This window comes from Schistocerca nitens, chromosome 2, assembly GCF_023898315.1.
Source record: "Schistocerca nitens isolate TAMUIC-IGC-003100 chromosome 2, iqSchNite1.1, whole genome shotgun sequence".
Lineage (NCBI taxonomy): Eukaryota > Metazoa > Arthropoda > Insecta > Orthoptera > Acrididae > Schistocerca > Schistocerca nitens.
In genome coordinates, this window is record NC_064615.1 from 861,761,648 (window position 1) to 861,783,669 (window position 22,022).

Genomic DNA, 22,022 nt, shown 5'->3' on the forward strand with positions numbered 1-22,022 from the left:
GCAGAAGCGACTCTCATCGCTGAAGACGACACGTCTCCATTCGTCCCTCCATTCACGCCTGTCGCGACACCACTCGAGGCGGGCTGCACGATGTTGGGGCGTGAGCGGAAGACGGCCTAACGGTGTGCGGGACCGTAGCCCAGCTTCATGGAGACGGTTGCGAATGGTCCTCGCCGATACCCCAGGAGCAACAGCGTCCCTAATTTGCTGGGAAGTGGCGGTGCGGTCCCCTACGGCACTGCGTAGAATCCTACGGTCTTGGCGTGCATCCGTGCGTCGCTGCGGTCCGGTCCCAGGTCGACGGGCACGTGCACCTTCCGCCGACCACTGGCGACAACATCGATGTACTGTGGAGACCTCACGCCCCACGTGTTGAGCAATTCGGCGGTACGTCCACCCGGCCTCCCGCATGCCCACTATACGCCCTCGCTCAAAGTCCGTAAACTGCACATACGGTTCACGTCCACGCTGTCGCGGCATGCTACCAGTGTTAAAGACTGCGATGGAGCTCCGTATGCCACGGCAAACTGGCTAACACTGACGGCGGCGGTGCACAAATGCTGCGCAGCTAGCGCCATTCGACGGCCAACACCGCGGTTCCTGGTGTGTCCGCTGTGCCGTGCGTGTGATCATTGCTTGTACAGTCCTCTCGCAGTGTCCGGAGCAAGTATGGTGGGTCTGACACACCGGTGTCAATGTGTTCTTTTTTCCATTTCCAGGAGTGTAGAATCTACTGCCGCTCTGTCCACGGACATGTCAATGACGCACCGCTCCGTGGTCACGTCATTGCCGTTTTATCCACGCACGTGTCAATGACGCACCGCTCCGTGAACACGCCACGGGAGGGCGCGAATGAGGAGGGCCGAAAAAGCGTAAACAGTCTTTGCTGCTTCGGATGACGTTGATTTCGTCGAATGGTTTTGAAGGGTCCCTAGTGGTTCCACCCTGTATCGGGAGCAAAAGTTGCGGTCGCGCTATACTGCGAAGGGGTCAGATGGGGTTCAACTGGATTGCAGTCCCGCGATGTGCTTATAGCAGGGTTGAATCGTCTGGACGGTGTCAGCAATGGCACAGGTGATCAAAAACGTCGCTCTGTTGCACATTGCACTGCAGTCTATTGTTTGGACTGCGGAAGATGTGTAAATAAATGCCCCAAGGAAAAGGGGGAGGGGGGGGTTCATTGATACCCTTTATGCTACTTCAAGAGGCCTTTTCGTGTCGAGTGTGAGCGACGGTGTGTCCGTAATGGTTTCGTCGGCCATCCATAAGAAAACCTTGTCATTTCAACGATAGACATCGCGGTTCCCTCTCCGAGATGTCAAGAGAAGGGGTGAAATGTGGGTAAGAAGATGGGGGGGGGGGGCGGTAACGAATTTTCCAGCTTGTGACCCGTCCACAGTGGCGTAGGGCATACTTATGGTGCAATTTAGTGCCAATTTGACATCATTAACCCACGTTGCACCTCACACGAACTTCTGAACTCCGTATTTTGCTGTCTGAAGCGTTGCCGAACTCGAGGGTGACGTCTCAAGAAGCAACGTTATTACATAATTACAGGTTAAAGTCGTAGGTACCTTTGAGCAAATTTTCAAACTTCTGCGTTGCAATGGGGAAAATTACGGGGTTTCACAAAAAGTGATCCTTTAATTCTTCCGCGCAATGTCGTATATTACCAAAAGCAATAGTCCTATAACCCTCCCTTGGGGTACAACTGACGTTACATCTATGTCTGAAGATTTCTCTCCGTTGAGAATGACAGTCTGTGTTTTGTGTGTTATCGTATGTTAACTGTTTGTGCATCGTATTTTCTGAGGCAGAGATAGGGACTAGACTCAGATTCGTCTAAACGAGCGTGGAAAATCGCCTAAAAGCCACACTCACCTTGTCTGGTGTAAAAGATAGTGCGGATTTGATGTGTGCCTACCCGTTCATCCTCTCTCCGAAGCTAGCACGCTGGGCGTTAAACTGCAGGAACATGACAAAACTTAAGCTAGCACCTAGCTTAAACGGTCACTGAATCTCAGTTGCAGGTTGCCTATCTAACGGCTACCAGGGGCAACGAAAATTTGATTTTCAATACTTCATAGAGCTATCGGCCGAATTTAGGAACTTAAAATACTGTAATAATCTACTCATTAAGAGGTTCTAGCACTTGCAAAGTAGGTTAGAAATCAGATTAATAATGTTGCTCACGCAGCATATATTCGCTTTATCGGGCAACAACAAAGTTATTGACTGTGGATGGTATCGTCAGAATGGAAATAATGAAGCCACTGTAAGAAAAGTCATTAATTTTGGCAATTATCTTGAATGGATTCCCACGTAGATTTCGTCGAAGTTGTTATGGCTCATCTTGTTGATTCTAGGGTGATCCACTTTGACTGCTAGAAGGTCCAGATCTGTATTTTAGCAACATTTGAAGACCTAACAAATGCGTTTTTCAGGAAATTCTTAATGATCAAACAATCCCAGATCAGAACAATGGTATGGTAGAAATAATTTTTGACTTGGTGTTCACGATCCACATTTTTATTATACTTCTTGTAAATTCACATGTACTTCTTCTTAATTGTCACATCATCAAGAAAACAGTTTTGTATCATATATTTAATTTCCACTTAAACCAAACACAAGACTTGACTGTTCTTTTACAAAGCGAAATAACAACTTCTGCAAAGTGAAACAAAGACTGCTCTGTGCGCATTCGCGCCAAAACGGTTACAAGTAAGTCAAAGATTACGACAGTCTCACAGAAATGAATACACACAAGAACCATATCACTGTAATATATCGATACATCGGAGTACCTATACATTAATAAAACCAAATGTGAAAATTGTCACAAAAATATGTCTGTTACTTCGCAGAAAAGTAGTACGATATTACTGGTATCGAGAACTGGGGTTGGAGTGCCGTAATGGTCACGTAAATAAAGAATCATTACAAGGTCTAACCTAATTAAGAGGTCTTAACAGATTAAGTCAAGTATTAAAGCTAGAAACTGCGTATATTTTTTCAGTCGGAATATCTCACGGCGTGCAGATTACCCAGACTATACAAAACGGACAAACTGCAAGGACGAATTCGTCACTGGAAATGGAGAAAAAAGACGAACCCTAATACAAGCTTCAGGCTAGTAACCCGGCTACATGATGTAAGCCAAAGTACGACTATCTGTATCCTGCATGATAACCGCTATGAACATGTATCCGGAAATGCGTCGTTGCCACGGGGGATGACGCCGACGAATGACAGTTCCTCTGACTACGTGTCACGTGTTCATTGTGTGTTGCAGACTGAGTGATTGACGCAGCGTACTGTAAACAGCAGAATGGTCCGTTACTCATGTTGGGATTAAGCCGAGATGGTGTTTGTGTACGGCCGGCCAAGCAGATAGAAACGGTCGAGAGGCAGTGCGGTTATACCATAAAAGTTACCCTCCCAAACACCGACCATATCACACAACATTTCAAGCCCATTTTTGGGCGTTTGTGTGATCATGGGTCCTTTCAGACCGATGAACGTGCAGGGAGGCGGCGGACGGTGCGTGCACAAGATCCGGAGGACCGGGTTCTACAGGACATTGAGACGAACCCTGATACAAGCTTCAGGCTAGTGACCCAGCAACATGATGTAAGCCAAAGTACGATTATCTGATCCTGCATGATAACCGCTGCTACCCCTATCATATGCAACGAGTGCAGGAATTATCAGCAGCGGATTTCCCTCTACGCGAAGGATTTTTTCGATGGTGTTTGAACCAAACTATCACAATTATGGGGGTTTCTGTCATCTGTCCTCTTTACCGACGAAGCAGTCCTTGATGCGACGTCTGAACGCGTGCATTGCATCCCATGGAGGCTGCTCTGAACATCTGTTGTGAATGCGAAGCAGCTCTTTACTGTGCCCTGGATCGATTTGTTGTCGTTGAACGCACACCGTTCGTTTCCGGACACACGTTCGCAGGACCTTTTTCCTCCATTTCCAGTCAGGAATCCGGCCCTCCAGTTTCTCGGTTTCATTAATGTCCACCCTGTATACAACCAGTATTACATGCTAAACGTCAAAGATTCAACAAATTAAGTTACTTATGAAGTAATCGGGCGTTTGAAGGTGTTTTATGCAGGGGAGTTAGATTCTTTAAAGAATCGTGAGTGGGTGTTAGATCCACTGGCTTTTAAAAAAAGTGGTTCAAATGGCTCTGAGCAGTATGGAACTTAACATCTGAGGTCATCAGTCCCCTAGAACTTAGAACTACTTGAACCTACTAACCTAGGGACATCACAAACATCCATGCCCGAGGCAGGATTCGAACCTGCGATCGTAGCGGTCGCGCGCCTCCAGGCTGAAGCGCTTAGAACCGCTCGGTCACACCGGCCGGCTACTGGTTCTTATTTAACGCTTAATGCGTTACCAGAGCTACCACTCATCGTTGTCACCAACTCTTTATGCATCTGTAGAGCGATATTACCCGTAGACAGAAGAAAGACAAGCTCAAATTTAGAACCGGGTTCATGTTTACCGTAGCAGTTGGAAACCACTTTTGCTGAAGTCTCTGTTGATCATTTGTGGATGTGGGACAGTGGCTCATCAGACATTTAACAAAGAAATTCGCAAAACAGCTGTGCAAATGAGAAGATATTTTAATTTATTTTCGCTACCAGTTTTGTCAATTCAATATGCCATCTTCAGGCTCCAAATGCCCGATATTGGCATACTGGGGCCATGTGTTTCTGAATGTCGTGAATTCTCAGGTGCTTCCTTCGAAGACCTGACTGCAGTCACCAGCCGACAAGAATCGATATCATAAAAAATACACGTCATACTAAAAAAAAACCCTAAAAATTCACGGAGAAAAATAAAACACTCGTTCCTTTGGGTGATTGAAGAAAACAATCTTTTCTGTTATTAAGTTTAATTTAAATTTGTTGGTAGAGTAAGGTGGCGAATTTTTTAGGTATGATAGGGATTGAAAACCCATGAAGTCAAGATCGCACATGAAATCCTTTTTATTTGGCTGGATTACTAGTTTCGGCTAACTATCGAGCCATTTTCAGGTCACATTCTTCACAATGTCAACAAGATATTCTGATTAAGTCTCTACTGCGTAAAAAAGCACGAAAAAGGTAGTCAAGGAGAAATTAAATCTGTCCTAACGTTTGTAGAGGCAAACTGCAGGAGGAGTCAAGCAGTATTTTCTGTGAAGCCATAGAAGAGATAAAAGACACACTGCGTAAATTCAAAGCTATAAATGTGAGAGGCACAAACAACCTCTCAATTGACTCCATTCAAGCAATTAATATCGCAGCCGTTGTTCCATCGGTCAAGATTTTTATGCCATCGTACACAAGGCAAAACTCGGTGCTTTTAACTTTGTTGTTCTATTTTATACTATGTTCTTCTTTCTGGAACACGTGCCATAAATACAATTCATGTAATAAACATGGAGTGGACTTTCCGTTTGTATGTTGTTGGTGCTTTTCTCCCAAACGTTACATTTATATGTCGTAAGAGATGGACCAAGCTAGCCTACTACTTGCAGCAGAAAAAAAGACTGTCGTTACGTTCTTTACTTAACTGTCCATTTGTCTCCTGATATGGTATATTTATTACAATCAGTGTAACGCTGGGAGAGTGTTTCCAAGTCATCTTTCAGTACTTTTGACTTGAATCCATGTGCTGTCCACAAGTTTGAGATGACGAAACGATCATCATCAGACATTTTTCTACTGCTCGAGAAAGACCTCCTTCGGGGTTCAGTACCTGCTACGATTTTCACCTTCATAAATACAAATGTGTCATGCCCGTTCCGTGATGACGTTTACGCATCTTCCATAATGTCATCGTCTATGTCTTGCATTATCACAAGGTACTCTGAAGAATAACATCCCTGTTCCATTATATCGTCTGTATACGTGACAAATCTATGTCAATTTCTGTCACTGCTACATCATTTCTTGTCTTTTTCTCTTAAGCTCATATTTCTTAACTAGTAGTTTTTGTTGTCAATATGGTTCTTTAATTCCTATGTGGTAACTCCCAGTCTTTTGCTGGCTTGTGCGCATCACCGCCGTAGCCTAGATTTGGCACGAGGGCTGGACAAAAATAACGTCAGCATTGTTATTTTTTAACAAGAAACCTTTTATGGGTAAGCAATGTTGCTAATTACATCATTTCTCCACACACTCTCCCTTAAACTCTTTGCACTTACTCCATCTCTTGACAAGCCCCTAATTTCGTCCTGGAAGACACTTTGTGGCATCGTTCACACCTGCTCTTGCACTGACTCCACAACGTCGTAGAAAGGTAGAAATATCTTGAAGCCAGATCAGCATTGTGCGGAGAGTGTGCCAGCAGCTCAAAACCAAGATTCAACCGATTGTATTCCCAGCTATGCGGACATCATCTTAAACCAAACTCACATATTTTCAAAGCTTTCCTCATCTCTTTGTTTTGATTTTGTGTTTTCGATCGTGCAGTAGATGTCACTATTTACTGTCTGACCTATAGGAGCGTGACGAATCAGCAACAAACCTTTCACATTCAAAAACAAACATTTCACATTCAAAAACTCTGTCACATCAACTTTCTTGCGGAAGCTTCGCTTTGGCACGTGTTTGCTCTAAGTGGAGATGGGTGTTTCCAACTCTGCTCTGCCGCTTATCCTTTGATTCGTAGTGATGGACTCAATTCTCATCAACGATTGTTACGCAACTGAGAGTCTTCTTGTTCCTCTTCAGAATGTTTTAAATGTGATATTGATACTTGAAAACGCTCCTTTTTATCTCTATCAGTTGAGACAGTACCCAACGATCACGAGCTTTGCGATGGTTTAGAAATTCAAGGACGATTTCAAATGAAGTGTGGCTAACCTTCAGTTTTGTGAAATAGCGTCAATTATCACGAATTATTCATTCAGCTATCTCGATGTTCCTGTCCTTTTTCAAAATGCATGGCCTACTTCGTCGCAGACAGATATACGTCCTCTTTTAAAGCGATTTATCGTAAATGTTGCGTAGACTAAGACAGCTAGCAACATACTGCAGCTGCATTCTTGGAATAATCTCTAAAACATTAGCCACTTCATAATGCAGACAACCAATGGCTGGAACTTACTTTTTCTTTAGTGCATATGCATCATGGGGCGCTCATAATAAAATATTTTGAAGTCAGTATAGATGGAGCTATTCACTGAATCAATACAGCTAACGCACAAGAATAAATTGAGGCATGTCTGTTTATGATCAGTGCTATCAACTTAAGGAGCAGAAAAAAATTCTCTTCACTTATTGAACTGGCCTTGTATTACACACAGTGTTATGGGTATAAGTGCATGTATTGTGATCATTCGCACCTTAAAACACTATGTGATCAAAAGTATCCGGACACTCCCAAAAACAGACTTTTTCCTATTAGGTGCATTGTGCTGCCACCTACTGCGACCTCAGTAGTCATTAGACATCGTGAGAGAGCAGATGGGGCCCTCCGCGGAATTCACGGACTTCGAACGTGGTCAGGTGATTGGATGTCTTTTGTGTCATACGTCTGTACGCGAGATTTCAACACTCCTAAACATCCCTAGGTCCACTGTTTCCGATGTGATAGTGAAGTGGAAACGTGAAGGGACACATACAGCATAAAAGCGTACAGGCCGACCTCGTTGACTGACAGAGACCGCCGACAGTTGAAGAGGATCGTAATGTGTAGTAGGCAGACATCTATCCAGACCACCACACAGGAATTCCAAACTGCATCAGGATCCACTGAAAGTACTATAACAGTTAGGCGGGAGGTGAGAAAATTTGGATTTCGTGGTCGAGCGGCTGCTCATAAGCCACACATCACGTCGGTAAATGCCAAACGGCTCCTCGCTTGGTGTTAGGAGCGTAAACATTGCACGATTGAACAGTGGAAAAACGTTCTGTGGAGTGACGAATCACGGCACACAATGTGGCGATCCGAAGGCAGGGTGTGGGAATGGCGATTGCCCAGTGAACGTCATCTGCCAGCGTGTGTAGAGCCAACAGTAAAATTCGGAGGCGGTGGTGTTATGGTGTGGTCGTGTTTTTCATGGAGGGGGCTTGAACACCTTGTTGTTTTGTGTGACTCTATCACAGCACAGGCCGACATTGATGTATTAAGCACCTTCTTTCTTCCCGCTGTTTAAGAGCAATTCGTGGATGGCGATTGCATCTTTCAACACGATCGAGCACCTGTTCATAATGCACGGCCTCTGGCGGAGTGGTTACACGACAATAGCATCCCTGTAATGCACTGGCCTGCACAGAGTTCTGATCTGAATCCTACAGAACACCTTTGAGATGTTTTGTAACGCCGACTTTGTGCCAGGTCTCGCCGACCGACATCGATACCTCTCCCGAGTGCAGCACTTCGTGAAGAATGGGCTGCAATTACCCAAAAAACGTTCCAGCACCTGATTGAACGTATGCCAGCGAGAGTGGAAGCTGTCATCAAGGCTAAGGGTGGGCCAAACACCGTACTGAATTCCAACATTATGGATTGAGGGCGCCACTAAATTGTAAGTCATTTTCAGCCGTGTCCGGATACTTTTGGTCATATAGTGTCTGTACCCTATTCAGTGTTTTAGTTGTTTTTTCTCTGCGTCTAAAAGTCTTTCCACAAACACCTCACATAATTTACTACCTGACGTTTTCTGCACAGTAGTAACTGCACCAGTAAGTGGACTATGATTGTCGCTAAAGACTAACATTTTTGTGTCCACGCGTCCACACCTGTCCACCTGCCAGACGAAAATAATCATTAGTGGCTCGCTGGTGCTACATTTCCCGGCAGCTGAAATTATTAGTCTGCAAATAAAGTAAATAGTAATGTTATGTTGTTCAGTATACAGTTCTCAGTCGTCAATACAAATGTATTCCCCGTATACTGTTCATAGATTTGCATCTGTCTGCATAAGGAAGTACAGCCAGCTATTATTTTTCCCATAAAACAGGCTCCCTAATGGGAAGTACCGGACGGAAGTGTTACAAGGCAGTCACTGTACACAATAAATTGGAATTGTCCTGTGAATAACTTCGGGAGTTCAATCATGATGTCGGCAGACAATTCTGTTGTCTATAGAAATGTTGTAACGCCAATAGAGTGAAACCAAATGCATGAAGTCCTGCAAATGATTGATGATTAGTTGCAGAGACCTGCAGATGACTCTGAACGTAAATAAATGTAACCTACTACCGCCGAAAAGATAAATTACCATCCGATAGTGATATTGGCGATGAAGCACTTTAAACACTGACAGTTGTAGGATTTCTAACAGTGAACATCCACAGTGACGTGAGGTAGAGTGGCCACATAAATCGTAGGGAAAGTAAACGCCAGGCTGAGATTCGTTGCGAGAAACATAAGAAAGTGCATTATGCCCAATACAGATGTGGCTCGCAAAACACTTATAAGACAGATGCTTGTTACTAAGATGCTTCACGAACTACAGTGACAGTCGCTACTGCAGAGCCGTTGTGCACCACGGAAAGGGTGACAGCTGAAATTCCGAAAGGTTACGTTCGGACATGAGTCGGGCTCCACATTATTTGTTCCCATATAAGTTTCACGAACTGACCACGATGATAAAATCAAATAAATTAGAGCGTGTACGGGGGCTTGTGGGCAGTCGATCTCCCACGTGCTATTCGTAAGTGGAACAGTAATGGGAGAAATGATACCACCACTCGCCGTGAGGTGGTTTGCACAGTATGGTTATGTACACTGACGTGACAAAAGCGATATGCACATATGCAGATGGCGGTAGTGTCGATTACACATGGTATAAGAGGACAGTGCTCTAACGAAACTGTCGTTTGTACTCCGGCGATCCACTGGAAGAGGCATCCGACGTGTTTATGGCCACACAATGGGAATTAACACACTTTGAACGCGGAGTGGTTGTTGGAGCTAAACGCGTGGGACATTCCGTTTCGGAAAACGTTCAGTCTTCCGAGATCCACAGTGTGAAGAGTGTGCCGAGAATACCAAATTATAGGCATTACCTCTCACCACGGACGACGCAGTAGCCGACGGCATTCACTTAACCACCGGGAGCCGCAGCGTTTGAGTGAGCTGTCAGTGCTAATAGACAAGCAATACCGCGTGAAATAAACCGCAGAAATCAATGTTGGACGTACTACTATCGACAGCGAGGCGAAACTTGACGTTAATCGACCCGAGTGCCTTTGCTAATAGCAGGGCATCACCTGCAGCGTCTCTCCTAGGCTCTTGGCCGTACAGGTTTGACCCCAGACAACTGGAAAAGCGTGGCATGGTCAGGTGACTCCGGACTTCAGCTGGTAGGGTTCAAGTATGGCGCAGACCCCCCGGAGCCATGGACCCAAGTTGACACTTTGGCCACATAATGGTGTGGGATGTGTTTACAGAGAATAGGATTCGTCCACTAGTCGAACTGAACTGATCACTGCCTGAAAATGGTTATGTTGGGCTACTTGTTAACCATCTGCAGCCATTCACGGACTTCATGTTCCCAAACAACTCCGGAATTTTTATGGATGACGATGCGCCATGTCACCGGACCACAATTATTTGCAATAGATTTGAAGAACATTCTGGACAATTCGAGCAAATGATTTGGCCGCCCAGATCGCCCGACATGGGACGTATTCAGAAGTCAGTTTGCGCACAAAATCTTGCATTGTCAACACTCGAAATTGTGGACGGTTATAGAGGCAGCATGGCTCAATATTTCTGCAGTGGACCTCCTACGGCCTGAGGAGTCTATGCCACGTCGTGCTGCGTCACTACACCGGTCAAGGAGGTCCGACACGATATTTGGAGGTATCCCATGGCTTTTGTCCCTTCAGTGGATACAGAATGAGGTGTTTATACCACGTCGTCCATGTTATTTGAAGCAGCGCCTGTACTGTGCGACTGGAGCTGCCGCTTACTGGCGTAGCGAAACCGCAGGTCACGTGACGACGGCGTCACAACGCCGCGCTGCGTGGGTGCCGTCCTCGATGCACCAGGTCCGCCCTTATCTGACGCCATTACTTGATTAGTCGCTTATCTGTCTGGCCAGCCCGACCGTGATCTGCGGGGACGAAGGACGCAGCCCTGTGGGAAGTTACACCTGTGGGACCGCCTCACCTGTTGCGGAGAAATGAGCACAGCTAAGACTAGGCAAACCTCATGGACAAGGGACCGTCGAGTATTGCGGACAGTGCTTCCATATAAACCGCCATGAAATCAGTGAAAGGTATCGCTCGTGAGTTCTGTTCTAACAGCAGTTCAGCTAGCACAATGATTGTGTGTAGGGATGGGTTACAATGGTCGAGCACTACTCATACACCACACATTTCTTTACTCTCTGCTAGGTGACGCTTGAGGTGGTCTAAATAGCAACGCCGGCGTATAATTGTAAACGACTGATTCGGATTGATGAATCACGCCACAGCCTGTGACAATCCAATGGATAGGTTTTAGTTTGATGAATGTCTGGAGATCATTATACCTGCCATCATGTGTGGTGCTAACACTGAAGTACGAAGAGGCGGTATTAAGGTATTCTGCGATTAGGGTGTGATTCCATTTCTGTGCTCAGGGAAACGTTAATTAATGTGGAGGGTATGGACATATTGCCGGATTGTATATTTCGTACAGTATATAAACGGTTCGGAGACGATGCCTGTATCAGAATGACATAAAGCACCATCTTTGGAGCAGTAGTTTGTGGACAGTAACATACCTGAAATGTACTACATGGGTCGGACAAAAATATGGAAACACCGCGACAAATTCATGCTTGGACATAAATGGAGATGCTAGCTAAGCCTGAAGGTTGCGCTGCTGTATTTTACCACTAACGGCACCTGTGCCAATGTCCTCGACATGTTGCAGCTGGTATTGTTGATCAGAACAGCGTACTGTATAGTTGTGAGTGCGTTATGTAGGAAGTAAGTCAATTCATAAGTGAGCAAATTGCTTGACGCTTCACGGGGAACTGTATCAAAGATCCCGCGTACAGGGAAAGCGGAAAAACATCATCCGATAAGACACAACGCGGACGAAAGAGTATATTGAGAGATCGTGACTGCCGGCCGTTGTGACCGAGCGGTTCTAGGCGCTTCAGTCCGGAACCGCGCGACTGCTACGTTCGCAGGTTCGAATACTGCCTCGGGCATGGATTTGTGTGATGTCCTTAGATTAGTTAGGTTTAAGTAGTTGTAAGTTCTAGGGGACTGATGACCTCAGATGTTAAGTCCCATAGTGCTCAGAGCCATTTGAACCATTTGAAGATCGTGACGGACGGTCGTTGAAGAGGATTACGACGAAAAATAAGAAGACAACAGCTGCAAAGTCAATTCAGTACTGAATGTCGTAATCGCAAACCCTGTCAGCACCAAAACAACACGAAAGAAGCTCCATAAGCTGGGAATTGCGAGGTGAGCTGGAATTCCAAAACGCTCATCAGTGATGCAAACGCCCGTAACAGGAAAGCGTGGTGCGAAGCTATAAAACTTTTACTGTCTCATTCAGTCGGACGAGTCTTGTTTCACACTGTTTCTGGCCGAGTTTACGTCCCAGGAATGAGACTGTGCATGGGGTCCGTTAATATCTTGGTATTCCAAGGGCTCCATGGTAACTCTGTAGTCGATTTACTACCATGGACTATGTAACCATTTTGGCTGATCAGGTCCATTCCAAGGTACAATGTTTGTTCTGCAGTGATGAAACTGTGTTCAAAGACGGCAGGTTCCCTGTTCACACAGCTCGCATTGTCCAGGACTGGTTTTGTGAGCTCGAGGATGAAATGTCGCATCTCCCCTAGCCATCACCCAGTCATCAAATCTCAATATCATTGGGCCTTTATGGTCCGCTTTGGAGAGGAGGGTGCTTAATTGCTATCCACTTCCATCATTGTTACCTGAATTTGCCACTACTTTACAGGAAGAATGGTATAAGATTCCCTTGAAAAGCACACGGCACCTGTTATCTGTTTCGAAATGGCTGGAAGCTTGTAAGAATGCCAACCGTTTCCTACACGGTATTAAGTATGGTAATGTATTGTCTTTTTCTTATTTCGATATCTGTATTCCACTGCCTTAGATTCTCCAATTCTTCCCGAACCCCCTTAACTCGAGACCTCTGTTCACTGGCTGACAGCGATATGGTGAATAATGTGACAAGTTTCGTGAGGCAGTTCGTGGACGATGCTGTTGCATATAAGAAAGTCAGAGAACTAACAAAACGCAAGAAGACCTGTAGGGAATCTAAGACTGGTTCAGGGACTGGCAGGTGATCCTCAACACAAATAAATAAATAAACGGATTGGTCTGTCATTCTTTATTACACTGTTGGCTGTCATCCATTGGAAATTGTATTATGGACTATGCAACTGGAGATGCCTAAAATGCAAAGACCACATAGAAAACGTCGTAAGAAAAGCAGATGTCAGACACTTTCATGGGGAGTGAGGAAATTCAATCCAAATGCGAAATAAGTAGATCGCAAAACCGTAGTTCGACGATTTCCTGATTCTTGATCGTTAGTGTGGCGCGTAAAATCAAAAGAGTAATAGAAGAGAGAAACAAGATCGGCAGAAGAACGGCGATTTCATCATGCGTTCGCTTAGTGCGACTTAATTCATGGACATAAAACGCCAGGGACATACACGATCAAACAAGCGTTGTGCATCAAGGTCACAATTACTCAAAAAAAAAAAATCTAAAAAGTGTCGTTTCAATACGAACGAGGCAACGTGTTAAAATTAGACGCTAAACTTGTCAATTATGTTAAAGTTTTATTCACAATCACTTTCTACTCAATCACGATACATTTTCAAGTGTATAAATTGCTATGTAGAAGACAGAGTTGGCACATAAAAGCAAGTCAACTATTATCTCTCTTTCTCTCTCTCTCCCCCCCTCTCTTTCCCCCCTCTCTCTCCCCCCCTCTCTCTCCCTCGTTCATTTCAGCCTCTACTTTTTCGCTTCTTTCCTCCACCTCATTACCCAATACACTCCACCTTTCCTTATTTTACATTCACCGTTTACTACTTTTATTCGTCTTAGCCTCGCCCCTCCGTTTACTCCCACACTACCCCTATATTTATGACGACCCACAGATGAAAAGAATATTTTCGTATCAAGCGAAAACCAAAACTAGCAGTTCAAATGACGACACTACCTATACATTAAACACACAGAGACAAGTTAGCTGTGCTGCATTGTGTCGTATTTCATCAGACGATACTTTCAGCTGTAAGCAAAAATCAGACATACAATATCTCTAGTAAAAAAGAAAAAATGCACACCTCAATATCGTTTATAATGAAGTATTTTTATTCAGAAAACAAATATTGTAAATATGTGTCATTGTATGCCAGTGATGAGTTTTATGCAAACAAAAGGATTCGGTTTTGGTTTATATTGTCAAGTCTTAATCACAATCAAGTTCAAATTCGAAAGCGGAGCTGTCAAAAAAAGTACAACACTTGGTACTGAAACCACTTCTTTTTGCACCAACGTAAAGACAGAACAGAACTGTTTCCTGGGCGGAGAGCTCTGCTATTTATAGAAACATCGAATAACTGCAGAATATGAAAACATACGAAATTTCGAAGCAATGGCAGAAATAAAAGAAAGGTTAAAGAGTGGACTAAAACTGAAGGCGAAGGGATATTAATGATAGGATTCGCAAATGACATTGCTTATCGTCATGAAAGTTAAGAAGAATTACTGGATGTGTTGAATGGAATGAACAATCTAGTGACGACAGAATATGGACTGAGAGTAAATCGAAGAAAGACGAAAGTAATGAGAAGTAGCTATGAGAAGAGTGAGAAACTTAAGATCAAAATTGGTGATCACGAAATAGATGACGTTAAGGAATTCTGCTACCTAGGCAACAAAATAAGTCATCATGGACGGAGCAAAGAGGATAAAAACATAGGCATTAATGTGAGGAAGAAATTTCTGGGAATGTACGTTTCGAGCACAACATTGCACGGTAATGTAACATGGACTGTGGGAAAACATGAACGAAAGAGAATCGAAGCATTTCAGATGTGGTGCTAGGGGAGAATGTTGAAACCCAGGTGGATTGATAAGGTAAGGAATGAGGAGAGGATAGGAATATGTGGAAAACACTGCCAAGAAGAAGGAAGAGGATGATAGGACATGTGTGAAGACAATTGAAACCTGGTTTTTCAGGACAGAGCGGATCAGGTTATGATTGTGGAGGGGGCCGTAATCAGTTACTGTTAGTTGCGCAAAACACACAAACTTTTATTTTCCTAAGAACCACTTTATTACCCATTGCCTTAAAAGGAACAAATTAAAACAAATGGCTGAAGGCCTAGTTAAGAAAACTTACGATACCTCCTGGGATGAAGGACCAAAAACAAGTACAGCTGAAGGCCTGAGTACAAGTTATAAAAATTGCTTTAAAGAATACAAGCAGCTGAAGGGCTTACTTAAAATAATATTTCACGTAAATACTCTGATGAAGGCCACACACAAGACACTGAACAACTCAGGGCTTAGGGCCTGGATAACAAGAATTTCAGATAGATCAAACTTTCAAAATTTTAGTTATTAAACAAATCAATCTTCAAATTTTAATTTAAGTTGGCTAAAGGCCTTATCTTAAAATTAAAGCAAACTAAATTAATAGATGGCTGAATGCCTCGCACAGTACATCAGACTAAAATGAAAATCACAATCTTAAACAAACAGAACAGTGGTGCTCAGAAGGTCGGCCTGAGGAGGTAGCTATAATGTAAGGTGAGGTGAGACAAGCAGCCAAGAGTAAGGTTAAATAATCGGATGGCAACCCGACCCAGGGACGGCTGAAGGACCGACCAACAACCTAATCAATTCCCTTCCGCCCGACTAACGGTACGACAACGGAAAATATCAGCCGAGGACGAATGTACCAGCCGAACTACGTCTTCAAAATTGGCATCTAAAACAGTCAAGGCACAATAACCATCCTTAAGAAAAAAATATGAACAAACAATTAAAAGGATGTCGAACTACACGCCGTGCCAGACAATGTCAACACGGCGAGGAAAAACACACTGCCGGAAAACTATGCTAATGATCAGGGCAGGTAACTGGGGCGTTAATGGGCACAAGACAGAAATTACCGCTGGTGCACTACACTGATAAGTAACAACCAATTTAATAGTTAAAGACCACACAGGAAGACGGTTGCAAAATTTCACCCACTCCAACACACCATACATTGGTGCTAGCCAGAACGGCCCAGGAAGCAACAACCGACCATGAACGAAGAGACGTCACAGCAGTTGAGGTTTCATAACAGGTTAACTGATCACTCAACTTCAGTGTCCAGGTTCGGTGGGCAACGAACTTTGTAGCTCTCGCAGCTCACAATCTGACCGCGCGTGCACGCCGCCAGCGGTCCCGGCCTGACCTCGCGCAGCAGAGACTTCCTCGCTGCTCTTTCCCAATTGACCGACTGCCACACACACCACCACATGGAAATACAGGGGTCACAGCAGTACTAGTATCGATAAGCGCTGGTGGTGCCACTGACGGAGGAAAGTCAGCAACTCATTATGTAGTAACTCAGGGAAAAATAAGGCGCCACTCGATTGCGGCAAACTGCCAAAGAACAAACGGCCTCAACGCGAGCCGGCCTCGGCTCAACATCACGGAAAAACTTCCATGGTACTAGAGGGAGGTGTAGAGGGTAAAAAATGCAGAAGAATGCATCCAGCAAATAATTGAGGATGTAAATGGCCAGTGCTACTCTGATGGATGACTAAAAAAAGTTTCTAGAACTTTCTAGAGATGATAAATACTAAATTACAAGTATTAACTGGTGATCATACTTGAACTAACGATTCGCAGAACGCCAGTCAACGATGTTGACCGCTGTTCCACCATTGTATGCATCACAAATCGATCGACCATAATTTTTCTGAAAGTTTCACAAAAAGAATGCAAATGTTTTTAATTCTATCTTGTTTAATATGTTTAATGAAGGTAATTTAATTTACTTGGTTTACCATTGTCTATGTTTGTATGAAGAAGTATATCGCAGTGAGCTGATATTGGTAATTGGCTTTCTTCATTACTGTGGTGTTCAGCATTTCATTCTATTGCGTTTTCATATTCTCTGCATGTCTTGCCGTGGGTACTACACTTCAGCCAACTGTCACCACATCAGACACGTCTCTTTTACGTCACTGGTGCACTGTACAACACAATAATGAAAGTATTATTTTCTTGAGACCCCCTAATTGCCTCCCATTGCGACGCATAAGTTTGAATTTTTCAGTGCTCCTGTTTCTACCTTCTGTGGCATGATCACTGTTGGGCGCTACATGGACACATGCGTGACTAGAACGGCAAAGGATCGCTCTAAAGTCCCCCCCGTTCGGCAATAACCTCGTCGTCAAGCCCAAGGGTGACTTCACAGGCCAAAAGGCTTTCGCACCATTACAGAGGATGTTTGTAGGCACTTTTGAACCAAATTTCAAACTTACGCGTTGCAGTGGGAGACAATTACGCGATACAGAAAAAGTGATCCTTAAATTCTGTTCGTTGTGTTCTATGATGGTTTTTTTCTGCGTTTTGGAAATCGGTGTACACAGAGAAACTTCGCTGAATGCATCTTTCATCATGTCGATCTGTGTCTCCTTACGAAGATCCGGTGCGCGACTAACATTATAAAGAAATTCCAGGCTTGTCGCCTTTACGACTCTGTTGGACTGGCCTAGGCTGTCGAATCGCCGGGAGACCAATATCGACAGCCATGTGAAGCGAGGAAGCGAGCGCCCGGCCGCTGTCTGCTGCAAAGGCACACAGCAGTTTTTGCGCTTTTGTTGCGCTCACAGCGTCAGCTGCTGCGTCTGCCTTTGTTCGCCAGAAACTGAAATAGCCTCAAAGGATCTAGGTGCTCGAGAAGCTGCTCCATTCGTATTAATATTGAGAAATAGCTGGGGAACTTTACAAAAGCGTGCGAGGTAACATCGGCGATGACGTAGTCTCGTTTTCATAGTTCTCTGAAAAGCTGCCCAATCACCGTGGAACCTGCATTCGTAATGTACATTTCTGGACGTTCTCAATAACACTTCACACATTTAAAAGAGTACAAAAATTTATTCGCGAGAACTCCGCATGAAAGGTGGATTTTGGTTTTAGCAGGCAAATACCTAGTCTGCACGAAAATAATTCTAGGCCATACATCTATTGAATAGATGTCATAACTCTAATACTTCGACTGCGATATAGCTTACGAAGCAGATCTTGATATCGAACAATAACTCAATAACTGCTAGGGCGTCGGTGGAAGAATCCCAAGAACAGTATGTACTTAACGAGGGAAGGGTCAAGAAAGAAATTTTATGAAGTGACTGCTGCCCAAATTCACTGTACGACGGGTGACGATTGCAACATATGTAAATAATTCGGATACAGGCATCACATAGACACATAGATAAGCGAAATGTCAGTATATACAGAAAAACATCGATAGTGCTGATGACAACTTCCCGTATGGTTAACATAGACAAATCGTCTTTCCCCTGAAAATACACTGAAGCGCCAAATAAACTGGTATAGGCATGCATATTCAAAAACAGAATATGTAAACAGAAAGAATACTGCGCTGCGGTCGGCAACGCCTATAGAAGACAACAAGTGTCTGGCGAAGTTGTTAGAGCCGTTTCTGCTGCTACAATGGCAGGTTATCGAGATTTAAATGAGTTTTGACGTGGTGTTATAGTCGGCGCACGAGCGATGGGACACAGCATCTCTGATGTAGCGATGAAGTCGGGATTTTCCTGTATGACCATTTCGTGACTGTACCGTGAATATCAGGGATCCAGTAAAACATAAACTCTCCGACATCACTGCGGCTGGAAAAACATCCTGCAAGAGCTGGATCAACGACGACTGAAGCGAATCGTTCAACGTGACAGAAGTGCTACCCTTTCACAAATTGCTGCAGATTTCAATGCTGCCCCATCAAAAACTGTCTGCGTGCGAACCATTCAACGAGAAATCATCGATATGGGCTTTCGGAACCGAACGCCCACTCGTGTATCCTTGATAACTGACGTCACAAAGCTTTACGACTCGCCTGGGGCCGTCAACACCGACATTGGACTGTTGAACACTGAAAACACGCGCCTGGTCGGACGAGTCTCGTTTCAAATTGTAAAGAACGGATAGACGTGTACAGGTATGGAGACAACCTCAGGAATCCATGGACCCTGCATGTCAGCAGGAGACTATTCAAGCTTATGGTGGGTCTGTAATGGTGTGGGGCGCGTGCAGTTGGAGTGATACGGGACCCCTGATACGTCTAGATACAGCTCTGACAGGTGACACGTACGTAAGCAGCCTGTAAGATGACCTGCATCCATTCGTGTCCATTGTGCATTCCGACGGACTTGGGCTATTCAAACAGGACAGTGCGACATCCCACACGTCCAGAATTTCTACAGAGTGGCTCCAGGAACACTCTTCTGAGTTAAACACTTTCGCTGGCCACCAAACTCCCCAGGCATGAACATTATTGAGCATATCTGGTATGCCTTGCAACGTGTTGTTCAGAAGAGATCTCCGCCCGTTCGTACTCTTACGGTTTTATGGACAGCCCTGCAGGATTCATGGTGTCAGTTCCCACCAGCCCTACTTCAGTCATTAGTCGAGTCCATGCCACGTCGTATTGCGGCACTTCTGCGAGCTCTCGGGGGCCCTACACGATATTAGGCAGGTGTACCAGTTTCTTTGGCTCTTCAGTGTAGAAGAAACATAAGAAAGTTAATATCCTGCTGCTCGTATTTATTTACATTATTTGCTGCGCGGCTACGACCTACAATGTTCTCAAAAGAATACACGAATATATCAACACGAAGTATTAAATAACAGAGATTACTGTATAAGAAGATGGTCGTGGTCCAAGCTAAAGGCAGAGAAACAGTGTAACACAAAATACGTCGCAACGAAGCACTGTATCAGGGGAGAGTGGGGGGAATTTGGCGCAGCGGGTAAAATGACGCACGACAATATGTGGTCAACGGTGAGATCTAGTATTATCTGATCGGCGTTGCTATCTGGTGATCAATTATACAAATAAGCGTACAGAACACGGAAATCGTTACTTGCCAGATGTCGGTGTAAGAAGCCAGAGTGCCTTTTGTCTTTGTTTCACCTAATATTTGATCTCTGGTTCTATTGTGTTAAAATACAAGTCTCTATTGTTATACCTATATCTCCATATTAACGCTCAAAATTATATAAATGTTATTTCTCTAAAGCAAAGCGCGAGTGTGGAGCTGTAGTTTTACTTAAGTTATGCTTGTTGGGATAATTTGACCCACAGAGGCCGAGTACATCATTTTACCCCACTTCAGTTTCACACTAATGAAATTAGGTAGATGAATGAGATACTTTAATGTATGATTAATGCAAGTCAAAATAACAGAGTGCATCATTATAAAAATGGATTCCTCTATCCAGATGCCGAGGACCTGTACCTGTTAAACAGAGCTTCTTGAATTAAGAATTGCTGTTAGTGTTGTTCATAATGGACCGCAGTTAGACAGAGCACCATCTAGTGCAACATTCCAAACGCAAATATCTGTGTGTGGTGTGTGGTGAATTCGGCGAAAATGGCAGCGAATGGTACCGGTGTATCTCGTGTGCTTTTTAGTGTCATTCTCATTGCAGTGGGTGGGAGAGTCCTGGAAACTATAACTGTGATTTCTGTCTGAAGAAGCGTTAGTTATTTTACATGCACGTAAGAGACCCGTTACTGATTTCACTTATATTCAATTCTTCGCTCCAGTATTGTCACTATTTTATAAGAAAACTATTATTACTGTTTATGTATCTATTCCGTAGTTCAAAATTGTTGAGGCTTTCGTGGCCACTTGTTGACAAACTGCCTATTGGCTTCTGTCTCGGGTTCTTCGGCCGACGTTCATCTAATGATTTTTCTGACGTTTCGCCAGCACGAGTGGCTGGCATTGTCAAAGCTTCACCCTCCATTGCCGGTGGTGAACTGGAGCCGAGCTCGCGGGCGCAGGCTATATGTACCTGGCGCGCCAACGTCCGAGGGCTTCTCCGCGGTCATTTCCGGTGCGGTTCTCCTCTTGCTACCTGCGACGGTCGTTCGCTGCAGTACGGGAAGCCAGGATCCGTTGACCTTAAGGCTTTCCTCTTTCTTGTTCAAACTGTTCGCGTGTTTTTGTATTTCTACAGCTTCTCTGAACAAGCGCGTGTGATAGTGCTTCTCTACAGCCAGAACTTCCGTGTCGGCGAATTTTATTACATGGTCGGTCTCATTCAGTGCGTGCTCTGCCACGGCCGATTTCTCCACCTGCCCCAACCTGCAATGTCGCTTATGCTCTTTGATCCTGGTGTTAATGGATCGTCCAGTCATTCCGACATAAACTTTTCCGCATGTGCACGGTATGCGGTATATTCCCGACATTGCAAGTGGGTCTCTTTTCTCCTTCGCCGATCTAAGAAACTCTTTGATCTTCCTTGTCGGTTTGAAAATCGTCTTTACGCCATGTTTGCGCAATATACGGCCGATTCTGTCCGTCACTCTGGGAATGTATGGCAGAAAGGCCGTACCCGACAATTCTTTTTCCGGTTCCTTACTTCGCCGAGGTTTGGGCTCTGTTACACTTCTAATATAATTTGTGGAGTAACCATTGCTCCTCAGGACAGTTTCCAGGTGTTGCATTTCTCGTTTGAGGTGTTGCGGCTCACAAATTCGTCCTGCTCTCGTTACGAGCGTACTAATCATGCCTCTTTTCTGGCTCGGGTGGTGGTTTGACAGTTTGTGCAGGTATCGGTCCGTGTGAGTCGGTTTTCGATACACGCTGTGTCCCAGATCTTCGCCGTCCCTTGTGACCAGAACATCTAGAAATGGCAGTTTCTTGTCCTTTTCTACTTCCATGGTAAATGTTATGTTGGCATGGAGGCTGTTCAAGTGTCTTAGGAAGTCACTGAGCTGTTCTTCACCATGGCTCCACACCACGAAAG

The 22,022-nt window shown here is 44.5% G+C and overlaps 1 protein-coding gene across 3 annotated transcripts in view; it reads left to right on the plus strand.

Moving 5' to 3' along the window:
- Positions 1-22,022, plus strand: part of LOC126237126 (uncharacterized) — a 469,607-nt gene that overhangs the window by 233,125 nt on the left and 214,460 nt on the right. The gene's annotated exons all lie outside the window — the stretch shown is intronic.